Raw genomic sequence first — 15,810 nt, 5'->3', positions numbered from 1 at the left:
ATAGGTGCTCAAAAATTAGATAAAATACTTGAAGAAGGTAAGTTATATGGTGATAAAAGAGGATTAGGCTATATTGATGAATGTTCTACACCTTCAAGTTCTAAAACAATATTTATTAAAGCATTCCCTATCATGTCTAAATCTAAATCTAACACATGTAAATTTGTATCTAAGTATGATAAATCTAGATTTGTGCCTGTATGTCATTATTGCGGTGTTGAAGGTCATATTAGACCTAAGTGCTTTAAATTGAAAAATTCTCAAAATATTCATTTAGGAAGAAAAGTTTATCAAAATACAAAGTTTAATAATGCTTTAAAAAATAATTTCACAAATTTAGTCGAACAAATAAATTCTTGCATAATGTTGTTTGTTTCTCGTGTGGTAAGTTTGGACATAAAGATTATTCTTGTTACTTATCCAAATACAATGTCTTCAAACATGAAATGGAATCCTAAATTTGTGAAGACTAACTTTATAGGACTCAAACAAGTATGGGTACCAAAAGGTCAATCTTGAATATTTTTGTTTCTAGGTTTGTTTGAAAGCCTCCAAAAAAAATAAGTGGTACTTGGATAGTGGTTGCTCAAGACACATGACGGGAAATCAATCCAAGTTTGTGAATCTTTCAAAGAAGGATGGTGGCTTAGTAACCTTTGGTGATAACAAGAAGGGTAAAATAATTGGTAAGGGTACTATAAGTAATGATTCTTGTAGTCTCATTGAAGATGTACTTTTAGTTATGGTTTGAAGCATGACTTACTTAGCATTAGTCAATTATGTGATAAAGGTTTTAGAGTTGTGTTTGATAAGAATAATTGCATAATTGAAAATGCTAGTGATAGCAAAGTTTTGTTTGTAGGAAATAGAGATGATAATGTGTATACTATTGATTTAAATGATTGTTCTACAAATGATAAATGTCTTTCGGTTTTGCTTGATAACTCTTGGCTATGGGTAAGCAAACAAATTCTTTAAATATTTCAAATATTTCAAAAAATTCATTAGTTAGAGGTCTTCCTCAATTTAAATTTGAAAAAGATAAAATTTGTGATTGATTGTCAAATGGGTAAGCAAACAAAGTCTTCTTTCAAATCTAAAAATGTGATTTTTACTACTAGACCTCTTCAACTATTACATATGGACTTATTTGGCCCTTCTAAAATAGCTAGCTATGGCGGAAATTATTATGCTTTTGATAGTTGATGATTTTTCAAGATTTACTTAGGTTTTGATGATAAAACATAAGGATGATGTTTTGAAAAGATTTACTAGTTTTGTAAAAAGAGTTCAAAATTAAAAAGGTTTTTTAATTACTAAAATTAGGAGTGGAGGAGAATTTGATATATTGCCTGTGAAAAATTTTGTGAAGATAATGGTTTTTCTAGACTTCTACTATCCAAGGACTCCTCAACAAAACGGTATGGTTGAAAGGAAAAATCGTACTTTACAAGAATTTGCTAGATCAATGTTAAATGAGTATGATTTACATAAATACTTTTGGGTGGAAGCCGTTAATACCGCTTGTTATATTTTAAATAGAGTTTTAATTAGACCTTCATTAAATAAAACTCCTTATGGTGTGGTTGAAAGGAAAAATCGTACTTTACAAGAATTTGGTAGATCAATGTTAAATGAGTATGATTTACATAAATATTTTTGGGCGGAAGCCGTTAATACCGCTTGTTATATTTTAAATAGAGTTTTAATTAGACCTTCATTAAATAAAACTTCTTATGAACTTTGGCATAACAAAATTTCAAATGTTGGGTATTTCAAAGTTTTTGGTGGTAAATGTTTTATTTTGAACCACAAAGAAAAGCTTGGAAAGTTTGATTCAAAAACGGATATTGGTATTTTTCTTGGTTATTCATCTACTAGTAAAGTTTACAAAGTTTTCAATAAGAGAACTTTAGTTATTGAAGAATCTATGCGTGTGGTATTTGATGAATCTTACAATAACATTTATAATGAGTCTATTTGTAGGGATGATTTAGAAAGAAATTTGGGAGATTTACTCGTTAGTGACAAAGGCAAAGAAATTGTTACTGGTAAAGAAGAGGTGAGCTTAAAGGAAGAAGGTTCTTCGTCAATGCCAAAAGAATGGAGGTATGCCTTATCTCATCCCAAGGACTTGATTCTTGGTGATCTCGAACAAGGTGTGAAAACTCGTTCTTCTGTTAATTTATTTAATAATCTTGCTTTTGTTTCTCAAATTGAAACCAAAAAGTCTTAAAGATGCCGAAAATGATGAGTTTTGGATTTTAGCTAGGCAAGAAGAATTAAATCAATTTGAAAGGAACAAAGTTTGGGAATTAGATCGGAGGCCATCTAATACTTCTATTATTGGAACCAAATGGGTTTTTAGAAATAAAATGTTATTGTCAAACGAAGGCATAGATTATGAAAAAACTTTTGCACCCGTTGCTAGATTAGAAGCTATTAGAATGTTACTTGCTCTTGCTTCTTACCAGAATTTTGTATTGTATCAAATGGATGTGAAAACTGCATTCTTGAATGGTTATATTATGGAGGAAGTTTATGTAGAACAACCTCCCGAATTTGAAAATGTTGAATTTCCTCATCATGTCTTTAAGCGGAAAAAGGCTCTTTATGGCTTAAAACAAGCTCCAGGAGCTTGGTATGATAGACTTAGAAATTTTCTTATCAGGAATGATTTTAAAATGGGTAAACACACTACACTCTTTATTAAGATTAAAGAAAACGATATGCTATTAGTGCAAATATATGTGAATGATATCATATTTGGTTCTACTAATCCTTCTTTATGTGAAGAATTTTCTAAATGTATGCACAGTGAGTTTGAGATGAGTATGATGGGAGAACTTAGTTTCTTTCTTGGATTTCAAATCAAACAACTCAAGGATGGTATCTTCATCAATCAAGAGAAATACATTAAAGATTTGCTCAAAAGGTTCAAGTACAATGGAGGTAAGATTGCAAAAACTCCGATGAGCACATCCACTAAGCTTGACAAGGATGAAAAAGGTAAAAGTGTGGATATTAAAGCTTATCGAGGTATGATTGGATCTTTACTCGATATTATGTTTAGTGTATGTTTTTGTGCTAGGTTTCAATCTTGTCCTAAGGAATCTCATTTACATGCCGTTAAAAGAATATTTAAATATTTGCTTGGGACTATTGATTTAGGATTGTGGTATACTAGAAATGTTGAATTTAAATTGGTAGGATATTCTAATGGGGATTTTGCTGGAAGCTTACTTGATCCTAAAAGTACTTTGTCAATTTCATGGTAGTTCCTTAGTTTCTTGGTTTAGTAAAAAGCAAAATTCGGTTGCCTTATCTACTACAGAAGCGGAATATATTGCGGTTGCTAGTTGTTGTGCTCAAATTCTTTCGATGAAAAAAATTCTTTGTTATTTTGGATTAAAGTTTGATAGTGTGCCTATATTTTGTGATAATTAAACTTATTGTTGTCGGGGTTCTAACTCAGGTCTCTCGAGTGACAAGCCGGAATACTCACTACTGTATTGCATCGACCTCTGAAAAATATATTATTCGCTAACACATACGNTTAAACTTATTGTTGTCGGGGTTCTAACTCAGGTCTCTCGAGTGACAAGCCGGAATACTCACTACTGTATTGCATCGACCTCTGAAAAATATATTATTCGCTAACACATACGAGAGAAAAAGGAATCCAATTCCGAATTTCGTTGTTGGGGAACAAACCCAAATCATCCGGTTCACCACTGCCGAATTTCGAATTCAATTAAAACTAACCAAAAGAAAATTAAAATCGTCGCTGCGGGGGATCAAACTCGCGGGAGTACTCACCACTCTACAACGACGACTTTCGAAAAATTATAATATTTGTTAACACACCAGATTTCATCAATCGCCGTTACAGAGAGTAATCCAATTTTGAATCCGATTAAAATTGTCAAAACAAGATTAAACTTGTTATTGTCGGGGATCAAAGTCGGGTCACTCGAGCGACAAGCAGGAATGCTCACCCTTGTACTGCAACGACCTCTGGAACATAATAACTCGAGCGACAAGCGGAAATACTCACCACTGTACCACTGCAACGACCTCTGAACACATATTATTTGTTAACACACGAGATTTCATAAACCATTTTTTAGGCTAGGAACAGCAATCCAGTTCCGACTTTCGTCCAACTACCGTGGTTGGGGATCGAACCCAAACTGCCGGCATGACAGGTTCACCGCTGTCCAATTTCGAGTTCGGTCAAAACTACGGAAATAAAATTAAAATCNTGACACAATCGCACTTTCGAAGGCAGCGGACTAGCGATTGTGCGGCACTCACTTTCCAGCGACAAGTGAGTTAAGCCAATTTGTTCTTGCGTCGCCTACGGCCAAGCGACGTACGGTCGAGCCTCTAGCCTCGGTTTTAAAAGAAGGTTTTAGAAAACGAGGAGAGAGAGAGATTTTAGAAAGAGAGATTTTAGAAAGAGACGTTATATAAGCAAGCAAAAGAGAAAGATAACAACGGCTTAGCATATATAACGTCTCCTTCTAAAATCTCTCTCTCCTCATTTTCTAAAACCTTCTTTTAAAACCTAGGCTAGAGGCTCGACCGTACGTCGCTTGGCCGTAGGCAACGCAAGAACAAATTGGCTTAACTCACTTGTCACTGAAAAGTGTGTGCCGCACAATCACTAGTCCGCTGCCTTCGAAAGTGCGATTGTGTCAAGATAAATTGTGTCAACATGCCCTGGACAAGCATGACCGTGACAATAGACAGGAATACTCACCACTATACTACAACGACTCATAAAAGATAAATTGTTTGTTAACGCTCCAGATTTTACCAATCGTCTTTATAAAAAGTGATCCGTCGTTAACGCTCTAGATTTTATCAGTCGAAGATTCGGAACAAGCAATCCAGTTTCAAATCCGGTAAAAGTTGTCAAAAGCAAATTAAACTTATTATTGTCGGGGCTCAAACTCAGGTCTCTCGAGTGACAAGCCGGAATACTCACTACTGTATTGCATCGACCTCTGAAAAATATATTATTCGCTAACACACACGAGAGAAAAAGGAATCCAATTCCGAATTTCGTTGTTGGGGAACAAACAAAAATCATCCGGTTCACCACTGCCGAATTTCGAATCCAATTAAAACTAACTTAAAAGAAAATTAAAACCGTCGCTGCGGGGGATCAAACTCGCGGGAGTACTCACCACTCTACAACGACGACTTTCGAATAATTATAATATTTGTTAACACACCAGATTTCATCAATCGCCGTTACAGAGAGTAATCCAATTTTGAATCCGATTAAAATTGTCAAAACAAGATTAAACTTGTTATTGTCGGGGATCAAAGTCGGGTCACTCGAGCGACAAGCAGGAATGCTCACCCTTGTACTGCAACGACCTCTGGAAAATAATAACTCGAGCGACAAGCGGAAATACTCACCACTGTACCACTGCAACGACCTCTGAACACATATTATTTGTTAACACACGAGATTTCATAAACCATTTTTTAGGCTAGGAACAACAATCAAGTTCCAACTTTCGTCCAACTACCGTTGTTGGGGATCGAACCCAAAAATCCGGCATGACAGGTTCACCGCTGTCCAATTTCGAGTTCCGTCAAAACTACGGAAAACAAAATGAAAATCGCGCCGTTGCCGGGGATCGAACCCGGGTCACCTGCGTGACAGGCAGGAATACTCACCACTATACTACAACGACTCATAAAAGATAAGTTGTTTGTTAACGCTCCAGATTTTACCAATCGTCTTTAGAAAGAGTGATCCGTCGTTAACGCTCTAGATTTTATCAGTCGAAGATTCGGAACAAGCAATCCAGTTTCAAATCCGGTGAAAATTGTCAAAAGAAAATTAAACTTATTATTGTCGGGGTTCAAACTCAGGTCTCGCGAGTGACAAGCCGGAATACTCACTACTGTATTGCATCGACCTCTGAAAAATATATATTATTCGCTAACACACACGAGAGAAAAAGGAATCCAATTCCGAATTTCGTTGTTGGGGAACAAACCCAAATCATCCGGTTCACCACTGCCGAATTTCGAATTCAATTAAAACTAACCAAAAGAAAATTAAAACCGTCGCTGCGGGGGATCAAACTCGCGGGAGTACTCACCACTCTACAACGACGACTTTCGAAAAATTATAATATTTGTTAACACACCAGATTTCATCAATCGCCGTTACAGAGAGTAATCCAATTTTGAATCCGATTAAAATTGTCAAAACAAGATTAAACTTGTTATTGTCGGGGATCAAAGTCGGGTCACTCGAGCGACAAGCAGGAATGCTCACCCTTGTACTGCAGCGACCTCTGGAAAATAATAACTCGAGCGACAAGCGGAAATACTCACCACTGTACCACTGCAACGACCTCTAAACACATATTATTTGTTAACACACGAGATTTCATAAACCATTCTTTAGGCTAGGAACAACAATCAAGTTCCAACTTTCGTCCAACTACCGTTGTTGGGGATCGAACCCAAAAATCCGGCATGACAGGTTCACCGCTGTCCAATTTCGAGTTCCGTCAAAACTACGGAAAACAAAATGAAAATCGCGTCGTTGCCTGGGATCGAACCCGTGTCACCTGCGTGACAGGCAGGAATACTCACCACTATACTACAACGACTCATAAAAGATAAGTTGTTTGTTAACGCTCCAGATTTTACCAATCGTCTTTAGAAAGAGTGATCCGTCGTTAACGCTCTAGATTTTATCAGTCGAAGATTCGGAACAAGCAATCCAGTTTCAAATCCGGTGAAAATTGTCAAAAGAAAATTAAACTTATTATTGTCGGGGTTCAAACTCAGGTCTCGCGAGTGACAAGCCGGAATACTCACTACTGTATTGCATCGACCTCTGAAAAATATATATTATTCGCTAACACACACGAGAGAAAAAGGAATCCAATTCCGAATTTCGTTGTTGGGGAACAAACCCAAATCATCCGGTTCACCACTGCCGAATTTCGAATTCAATTAAAACTAACCAAAAGAAAATTAAAACCGTCGCTGCGGGGGATCAAACTCGCGGGAGTACTCACCACTCTACAACGACGACTTTCGAAAAATTATAATATTTGTTAACACACCAGATTTCATCAATCGCCGTTACAGAGAGTAATCCAATTTTGAATCCGATTAAAATTGTCAAAACAAGATTAAACTTGTTATTGTCGGGGATCAAAGTCGGGTCACTCGAGCGACAAGCAGGAATGCTCACCCTTGTACTGCAACGACCTCTGGAACATAATAACTCGAGCGACAAGCGGAAATACTCACCACTGTACCACTGCAACGACCTCTGAACACATATTATTTGTTAACACACGAGATTTCATAAACCATTTTTTAGGCTAGGAACAGCAATCCAGTTCCGACTTTCGTCCAACTACCGTGGTTGGGGATCGAACCCAAACTGCCGGCATGACAGGTTCACCGCTTTCCAATTTCAAGTTTTGTCAAAACTGTGGAAAATAAAATGAAAATCGCGACGTTGCCGGGGATTGAACACGGGTCACCTGCGTGACAGGCAGGAATACTCACCACTATACTACAACGAATCATAAAAGATAAATTGTTTGTTGACGCTCCAGATTTTACCAATCGTCTTTAGAAAGAGTGATCTGTCGTTAACGCTCTATATTTTATCTGTCGAAGATTCGGAACAAGCAATCCAGTTTCAAATCCGGTGAAAATTGTCAAAAGAAAATTAAACTTATTATAGTCGGGGTTCAAACTCAGGTCTCTCGAGTGACAAGCCGGAATACTCACTACTGTATTGCATCGACCTCTGAAAAATATATTATTCGCTAACACACGAGAGAAAAAGGAATCCAATTCCGAATTTCTTTGTTGGGGAACAAACCCAAATCATCCGGTTCACCACTTCCGAATTTCGAATCCAATTAAAACTAACCAAAAGAAAATTAAAATCGTCGCTGCAGGGGATCAAACTCGCGGGAGTACTCACCACTCTACAACGACGACTTTCGAAAAATTATAATATTTGTTAACACACCAGATTTCATCAATCGCCGTTACAGAGAGTAATCCAATTTTGAATCCGATTAAAATTGTCAAAACAAGATTAAACTTGTTATTGTCGGGGATCAAAGTCGGGTCACTCGAGCGACAAGCAGGAATGCTCACCCTTGTACTGCAACGACCTCTGGAACATAATAACTCGAGCGACAAGCGGAAATACTCACCACTGTACCACTGCAACGACCTCTGAACACATATTATTTGTTAACACACGAGATTTCATAAACCATTTTTTAGGCTAGGAACAGCAATCCAGTTCCGACTTTCGTCCAACTACCGTGGTTGGGGATCGAACCCAAACTGCCGGCATGACAGGTTCACCGCTGTCCAATTTCGAGTTCGGTCAAAACTACGGAAATAAAATTAAAATCGCCGTTGCCGGGGACCGAACCCAGGTTCACCGCTGTCCAATTTCGAATTCCGTCAAAACTACGGAAAACAAAATGAAAATCGCGCCGTTGCCGGGGATCGAACCCGGGTCACCTGCGTGACAGGCAGGAATACTCACCACTATACTACAACGAATCATAAAAGATAAATTGTTTGTTGACGCTCCAGATTTTACCAATCGTCTTTAGAAAGAGTGATCTGTCGTTAACGCTCTATATTTTATCTGTCGAAGATTCGGAACAAGCAATCCAGTTTCAAATCCGGTGAAAATTGTCAAAAGAAAATTAAACTTATTATTGTCGGGGTTCAAACTCAGGTCTCTCGAGTGACAAGCCGGAATACTCACTACTGTATTGCATCGACCTCTGAAAAATATATTATTCGCTAACACACGAGAGAAAAAGGAATCCAATTCCGAATTTCTTTGTTGGGGAACAAACCCAAATCATCCGGTTCACCACTGCCGAATTTCGAATTCAATTAAAACTAACCAAAAGAAAATTAAAACCGTCGCTGCGGGGGATCAAACTCGCGGGAGTACTCACCACTCTACAACGACGACTTTCGAAAAATTATAATATTTGTTAACACACCAGATTTCATCAATCGCCGTTACAGAGAGTAATCCAATTTTGAATCCGATTAAAATTGTCAAAACAAGATTAAACTTGTTATTGTCGGGGATCAAAGTCGGGTCACTCGAGCGACAAGCAGGAATGCTCACCCTTGTACTGCAACGACCTCTGGAACATAATAACTCGAGCGACAAGCGGAAATACTCACCACTGTACCATTGCAACGACCTCTGAACACATATTATTTGTAAACCATTTTTTAGGCTAGGAACAGCAATCTAGTTCCGACTTTCGTCCAACTACCGTGGTTGGGGATTGAACCCAAACTGCCGGCATGACAGTTCACCGCTGTCCAATTTCGAGTTCCGTCAAAACTACGAAAATAAAATTAAAATCGCCGTTGCCGGGGATCGAACCCGGGTCACCTGCATGACAGGCATGAATACTCACCACTATACTACAACGACTCAAAAAAGATAAGTTGTTTGTTAATGCTCAAGATTTTACCAATCGTCTTTAGAAAGAGTGATCCGTCGTTAATGCTCTATATTTTATCAGTCGAAGATTCGTAACAAGCAATCAAGTTTCTAATCTGGTGAAAATTATCAAAAGAAAATTAAACTTATTATTGTCGGGGTTCAAACTCAGGTCTCTCGAGTGACAAGCCGGAATACTCACTACTGTATTGCATCGACCTCTGAAAAATATATTATTCGCTAACACACACGAGAGAAAAAGAAATCCAATTCCGAATTTCGTTGTTGGGGAACAAACCCAAATCATCCAGTTCACCACTGCCAAATTTCGAATTCAATTAAAACTAACAAAAAAAAAAATTAAAATCTTCGCTGCGGGGGATCAAACTCGCAGGAGTACTCACCATTCTACAACGACGACTTTCGAAAAATTATAATATTTGTTAACACACTAGATTTCATCAATCGCCGTTACAGAGAGTAATCCAATTTTGAATCTGATTAAAATTGTCAAAACAAGATTAAACTTGTTGTTGTCGGGGATCAAAGTCGGGTCACTCGAGCGACAAGCAGGAATGCTCACCCTTGTACTGCAACGACCTCTGGAACATAATAACTCGAGCGACAAGCGGAAATACTCACCACTGTACCACTACAACGACCTCTGAACACATATTATTTGTTAACACACGAGATTTCATAAACCATTTTTTAGGCTAGGAACAGCAATCCAGTTCCGACTTTCGTCCAACTACCGTGGTTGGGGATCGAACCCAAACTGCCGGCATGACAGGTTCACCGCTGTCCAATTTCGAGTTCGGTCAAAACTACGGAAATAAAATTAAAATCGCCGTTGCCGGGGACCGAACCCAGGTTCACCGCTGTCCAATTTCGAATTCCGTCAAAACTACGGAAAACAAAATGAAAATCGCGCCGTTGCCGGGGATCGAACCCGGGTCACCTGCGTGACAGGCAGGAATACTCACCACTATACTACAACGACTCATAAAAGATAAGTTGTTTGTTAACGCTCCAGATTTTACCAATCGTCTTTAGAAAGAGTGATCCGTCGTTAACGCTCTAGATTTTATCAGTCGAAGATTCGGAACAAGCAATCCAGTTTCAAATCCGGTGAAAATTGTCAAAAGAAAATTAAACTTATTATTGTCGGGGTTCAAACTCAGGTCTCGCGAGTGACAAGCCGGAATACTCACTACTGTATTGCATCGACCTCTGAAAAATATATATTATTCGCTAACACACACGAGAGAAAAAGGAATCCAATTCCGAATTTCGTTGTTGGGGAACAAACCCAAATCATCCGGTTCACCACTGCCGAATTTCGAATTCAATTAAAACTAACCAAAAGAAAATTAAAACCGTCGCTGCGGGGGATCAAACTCGCGGGAGTACTCACCACTCTACAACGACGACTTTCGAAAAATTATAATATTTGTTAACACACCAGATTTCATCAATCGCCGTTACAGAGAGTAATCCAATTTTGAATCCGATTAAAATTGTCAAAACAAGATTAAACTTGTTATTGTCGGGGATCAAAGTCGGGTCACTCGAGCGACAAGCAGGAATGCTCACCCTTGTACTGCAACGACCTCTGGAACATAATAACTCGAGCGACAAGCGGAAATACTCACCACTGTACCACTGCAACGACCTCTGAACACATATTATTTGTTAACACACGAGATTTCATAAACCATTTTTTAGGCTAGGAACAGCAATCCAGTTCCGACTTTCGTCCAACTACCGTGGTTGGGGATCGAACCCAAACTGCCGGCATCACAGGTCTGTCTAATATTGAGTTTCTTCAAAACTACGAAAATAAAATTAAAATCGCAATCGCCGTTGCCGGGGACCGAACCCAGGTTCACCGCTGTCCAATTTCGAATTCCGTCAAAACTACGGAAAACAAAATGAAAATCGCGCCGTTGCCGGGGATCGAACCCGGGTCACCTGCGTGACAGGCAGGAATACTCACCACTATACTACAACGACTCATAAAAGATAAATTGTCAAAACGAGATTAAACTTGTTGTTGTCATCTTTAGAAAGAGTGATCCGTCGTTAACGCTCTAGATTTTATCAGTCGAAGATTCGGAACAAGCAATCCAGTTTCAAATCCGGTGAAAATTGTCAAAAGAAAATTAAACTTATTATTGTCGGGGTTCAAACTCAGGTCTCGCGAGTGACAAGCCGGAATACTCACTACTGTATTGCATCGACCTCTGAAAAATATATATTATTCGCTAACACACACGAGAGAAAAAGGAATCCAATTCCGAATTTCGTTGTTGGGGAACAAACCCAAATCATCCGGTTCACCACTGCCGAATTTCGAATTCAATTAAAACTAACCAAAAGAAAATTAAAACCGTCGCTGCGGGGGATCAAACTCGCGGGAGTACTCACCACTCTACAACGACGACTTTCGAAAAATTATAATATTTGTTAACACACCAGATTTCATCAATCGCCGTTACAGAGAGTAATCCAATTTTGAATCCGATTAAAATTGTCAAAACAAGATTAAACTTGTTATTGTCGGGGATCAAAGTCGGGTCACTCGAGCGACAAGCAGGAATGCTCACCCTTGTACTGCAACGACCTCTGGAACATAATAACTCGAGCAACAAGCGGAAATACTCACCACTGTACCACTGCAACGACCTCTGAACACATATTATTTGTTAACACACGAGATTTCATAAACCATTTTTTAGGCTAGGAACAGCAATCCAGTTCCGACTTTCGTCCAACTACCGCGGTTGGGGATCGAACCCAAACTGCCGGCATGACAGGTTCACTGCTGTCCAATTTCGAGTTCCGTCAAAACTACGAAAATATAATTAAGATCGCCGTTGCCGGGGACCGAACCCAGGTTCACTGCTGTCCAATTTCGAATTCCGTCAAAACTACGGAAAATAAAATGAAAATATCGCCGTTGTCGAGGATCGAACCCGGGTCACCTGCGTGACAGGCAGGAATACTCACCACTATACTACAACGACTCATAAAAGATAAGTTGTTTGTTAACGCTCCAGATTTTACCAATCGTCTTTAGAAAGAGTGATCCGTCGTTAACGCTCTAGATTTTATCAGTCGAAGATTCGGAACAAGCAATCCAGTTTCAAATCCGGTGAAAATTGTCGAAAGAAAATTAAACTTATTATTGTCGGGGTTCAAACTCAGGTCTCTCGAGTGACAAGCCGGAAGACACACTACTGTATTGCATCGACCTCTGAAAACAATATAATATTCGCTAACACACACGAGAGAAAAAGGAATCCAATTCCGAATTTCGTTGTTGGGGAACAAACCCAAATCATCCGGTTCACCACTGCCGAATTTCGAATTCAATTAAAACTAACCAAAAGAAAATTAAAATCGTCGCTGCGGGGAATAAACTCGCGGGAGTACTCACCACTCTACAACGACGACTTTCGAAAAATTATAATATTTGTTAACACACCAGATTTCATCAATCGCCGTTGTAGAGAGTATTCAANAATTATAATATTTGTTAACACACCAGATTTCATCAATCGCCGTTACAGAGAGTAATCCAATTTTGAATCCGATTAAAATTGTCAAAACAAGATTAAACTTGTTATTGTCGGGGATCAAAGTCGGGTCACTCGAGCGACAAGCAGGAATGCTCACCCTTGTACTGCAACGACCTCTAAACACATAATATTTGTTAATACACGAGATTTCATAAACCATTTTTTAGGCTAGGAACAGCAATCCAGTTCCGACTTTCGTCCAACTACCGTGGTTGGGGATCGAACCCAAACTGCCGGCATGACAGGTTCACCGCTGTCCAATTTCGAGTTCGGTCAAAACTACGGAAATAAAATTAAAATCGCCGTTGCCGGGGACCGAACCCAGGTTCACCGCTGTCCAATTTCGAATTCCGTCAAAACTACGGAAAACAAAATGAAAATCGCGCCGTTGCCGGGGATCGAACCCGGGTCACCTGCGTGACAGGCAGGAATACTCACCACTATACTACAACGACTCATAAAAGATAAGTTGTTTGTTAACGCTCCAGATTTTACCAATCGTCTTTAGAAAGAGTGATCCGTCGTTAACGCTCTAGATTTTATCAGTCGAAGATTCGGAACAAGCAATCCAGTTTCAAATCCGGTGAAAATTGTCAAAAGAAAATTAAACTTATTATTGTCGGGGTTCAAACTCAGGTCTCGCGAGTGACAAGCCGGAATACTCACTACTGTATTGCATCGACCTCTGAAAAATATATATTATTCGCTAACACACACGAGAGAAAAAGGAATCCAATTCCGAATTTCGTTGTTGGGGAACAAACCCAAATCATCCGGTTCACCACTGCCGAATTTCGAATTCAATTAAAACTAACCAAAAGAAAATTAAAACCGTCGCTGCGGGGGATCAAACTCGCGGGAGTACTCACCACTCTACAACGACGACTTTCGAAAAATTATAATATTTGTTAACACACCAGATTTCATCAATCGCCGTTACAGAGAGTAATCCAATTTTGAATCCGATTAAAATTGTCAAAACAAGATTAAACTTGTTATTGTCGGGGATCAAAGTCGGGTCACTCGAGCGACAAGCAGGAATGCTCACCCTTGTACTGCAACGACCTCTGGAACATAATAACTCGAGCGACAAGCGGAAATACTCACCACTGTACCACTGCAACGACCTCTGAACACATATTATTTGTTAACACACGAGATTTCATAAACCATTTTTTAGGCTAGGAACAGCAATCCAGTTCCGACTTTCGTCCAACTACCGTGGTTGGGGATCGAACCCAAACTGCCGGCATGACAGGTTCACCGCTGTCCAATTTCGAGTTCGGTCAAAACTACGGAAATAAAATTAAAATCGCCGTTGCCGGGGACCGAACCCAGGTTCACCGCTGTCCAATTTCGAATTCCGTCAAAACTACGGAAAACAAAATGAAAATCGCGCCGTTGCCGGGGATCGAACCCGGGTCACCTGCGTGACAGGCAGGAATACTCACCACTATACTACAACGACTCATAAAAGATAAGTTGTTTGTTAACGCTCCAGATTTTACCAATCGTCTTTAGAAAGAGTGATCCGTCGTTAACGCTCTAGATTTTATCAGTCGAAGATTCGGAACAAGCAATCCAGTTTCAAATCCGGTGAAAATTGTCAAAAGAAAATTAAACTTATTATTGTCGGGGTTCAAACTCAGGTCTCGCGAGTGACAAGCCGGAATACTCACTACTGTATTGCATCGACCTCTGAAAAATATATATTATTCGCTAACACACACGAGAGAAAAAGGAATCCAATTCCGAATTTCGTTCTTGGGGAACAAACCCAAATCATCTGGTTCAGCACTGCCGAATTTCGAATTCAATTAAAACTAACCAAAAGAAAATTAAAATCGTCGCTGCGGGGGATCAAACTCGCGGGAGTACTCACCACTCTACAACGACGACTTTCGAAAAATTATAATATTTGTTAACACACCAGATTTCATCAATCGCCGTTACAGAGAGTAATCCAATTTTGAATCCGATTAAAATTGTCAAAACAAGATTAAACTTGTTGTTGTCGGGGATTAAAGTCGGGTCACTCGAGCGACAAGCAGGCATGCTCACCCTTGTAACGCAACGACCTCTGGAACATGATAACTCGAGCGACAAGCGGAAATACTCACCACTGTACGACTGCAACGACCTCTGAACACATATTATTTGTTAACACACGAGATTTCATAAACCATTTTTTAGGCTAGGAACAGCAATCAAGTTCCGACTTTCGTTCAACTACCGTGGTTGGGGATCGAACCCAAACTGCCGGCATGACAGGCTCACCGCTGTCCAATTTCGAATTCCGTCAAAACTACGGAAAATAAAATGAAAATCGAGCAGTTGCCATGGATCGAACCCGGGTCACCTGCGTGACAGCCAGGAATACTCACCACTATACTACAACGACTCATGGAAGATAAGTTGTTTGTTAACGCTCCAGATTTTACCAATCGTCTTTAGAAAGAGTGATCCGTCGTTAACGCTCTAGATTTTATCAGTCGAAGATTCGGAACAAGCAATCCAGTTTCAAATCCGGTGAAAATTGTCAAAAGAAAATTAAACTTATTATTGTCGGGGTTCAAACTCAGGTCTCGCGAGTGACAAGCCGGAATACTCACTACTGTATTGCATCGACCTCTGAAAAATATATATTATTCGCTAACACACACGAGAGAAAAAGGAATCCAATTCCGAATTTCGTTGTTGGGGAACAAACCCAAATCATCC

The 15,810-nt window shown here is 39.3% G+C and overlaps 9 non-coding genes across 9 annotated transcripts; all 9 read right to left on the bottom strand.

The window, feature by feature from the left end:
• Window positions 1–5,642: 5,642 nt before the first annotated feature.
• TRNAD-GUC lies at window positions 5,643–5,714 on the bottom strand. The gene has a single exon. It is a non-coding gene; the product is annotated as a tRNA-Asp (tRNA).
• An 861-nt stretch (window positions 5,715–6,575) lies between these two features.
• TRNAD-GUC lies at window positions 6,576–6,647 on the bottom strand. Its single transcript has one exon. It is a non-coding gene; the product is annotated as a tRNA-Asp (tRNA).
• Window positions 6,648–8,517: 1,870 nt separating this feature from the next.
• TRNAD-GUC lies at window positions 8,518–8,589 on the bottom strand. Its single transcript has one exon. It is a non-coding gene; the product is annotated as a tRNA-Asp (tRNA).
• An 835-nt stretch (window positions 8,590–9,424) lies between these two features.
• Window positions 9,425–9,496, bottom strand: TRNAD-GUC. The gene has a single exon. It is a non-coding gene; the product is annotated as a tRNA-Asp (tRNA).
• A 940-nt stretch (window positions 9,497–10,436) lies between these two features.
• On the bottom strand, window positions 10,437–10,508 carry TRNAD-GUC. Its single transcript has one exon. It is a non-coding gene; the product is annotated as a tRNA-Asp (tRNA).
• A 941-nt stretch (window positions 10,509–11,449) lies between these two features.
• Window positions 11,450–11,521, bottom strand: TRNAD-GUC. Its single transcript has one exon. It is a non-coding gene; the product is annotated as a tRNA-Asp (tRNA).
• A 941-nt stretch (window positions 11,522–12,462) lies between these two features.
• Window positions 12,463–12,534, bottom strand: TRNAD-GUC. The gene has a single exon. It is a non-coding gene; the product is annotated as a tRNA-Asp (tRNA).
• Window positions 12,535–13,472: 938 nt separating this feature from the next.
• Window positions 13,473–13,544, bottom strand: TRNAD-GUC. The gene has a single exon. It is a non-coding gene; the product is annotated as a tRNA-Asp (tRNA).
• A 941-nt stretch (window positions 13,545–14,485) lies between these two features.
• On the bottom strand, window positions 14,486–14,557 carry TRNAD-GUC. Its single transcript has one exon. It is a non-coding gene; the product is annotated as a tRNA-Asp (tRNA).
• Between the last annotated feature and the right edge of the window lie 1,253 nt (window positions 14,558–15,810).

The sequence above is a fragment of the Cucurbita pepo genome, unplaced genomic scaffold, assembly GCF_002806865.2.
Source record: "Cucurbita pepo subsp. pepo cultivar mu-cu-16 unplaced genomic scaffold, ASM280686v2 Cp4.1_scaffold000165, whole genome shotgun sequence".
NCBI classification, from domain to species: Eukaryota; Viridiplantae; Streptophyta; class Magnoliopsida; order Cucurbitales; family Cucurbitaceae; genus Cucurbita; species Cucurbita pepo.
Note: the sequence above shows the minus strand (reverse complement) of the source record. Positions and strands in the feature narration are given on the sequence as shown.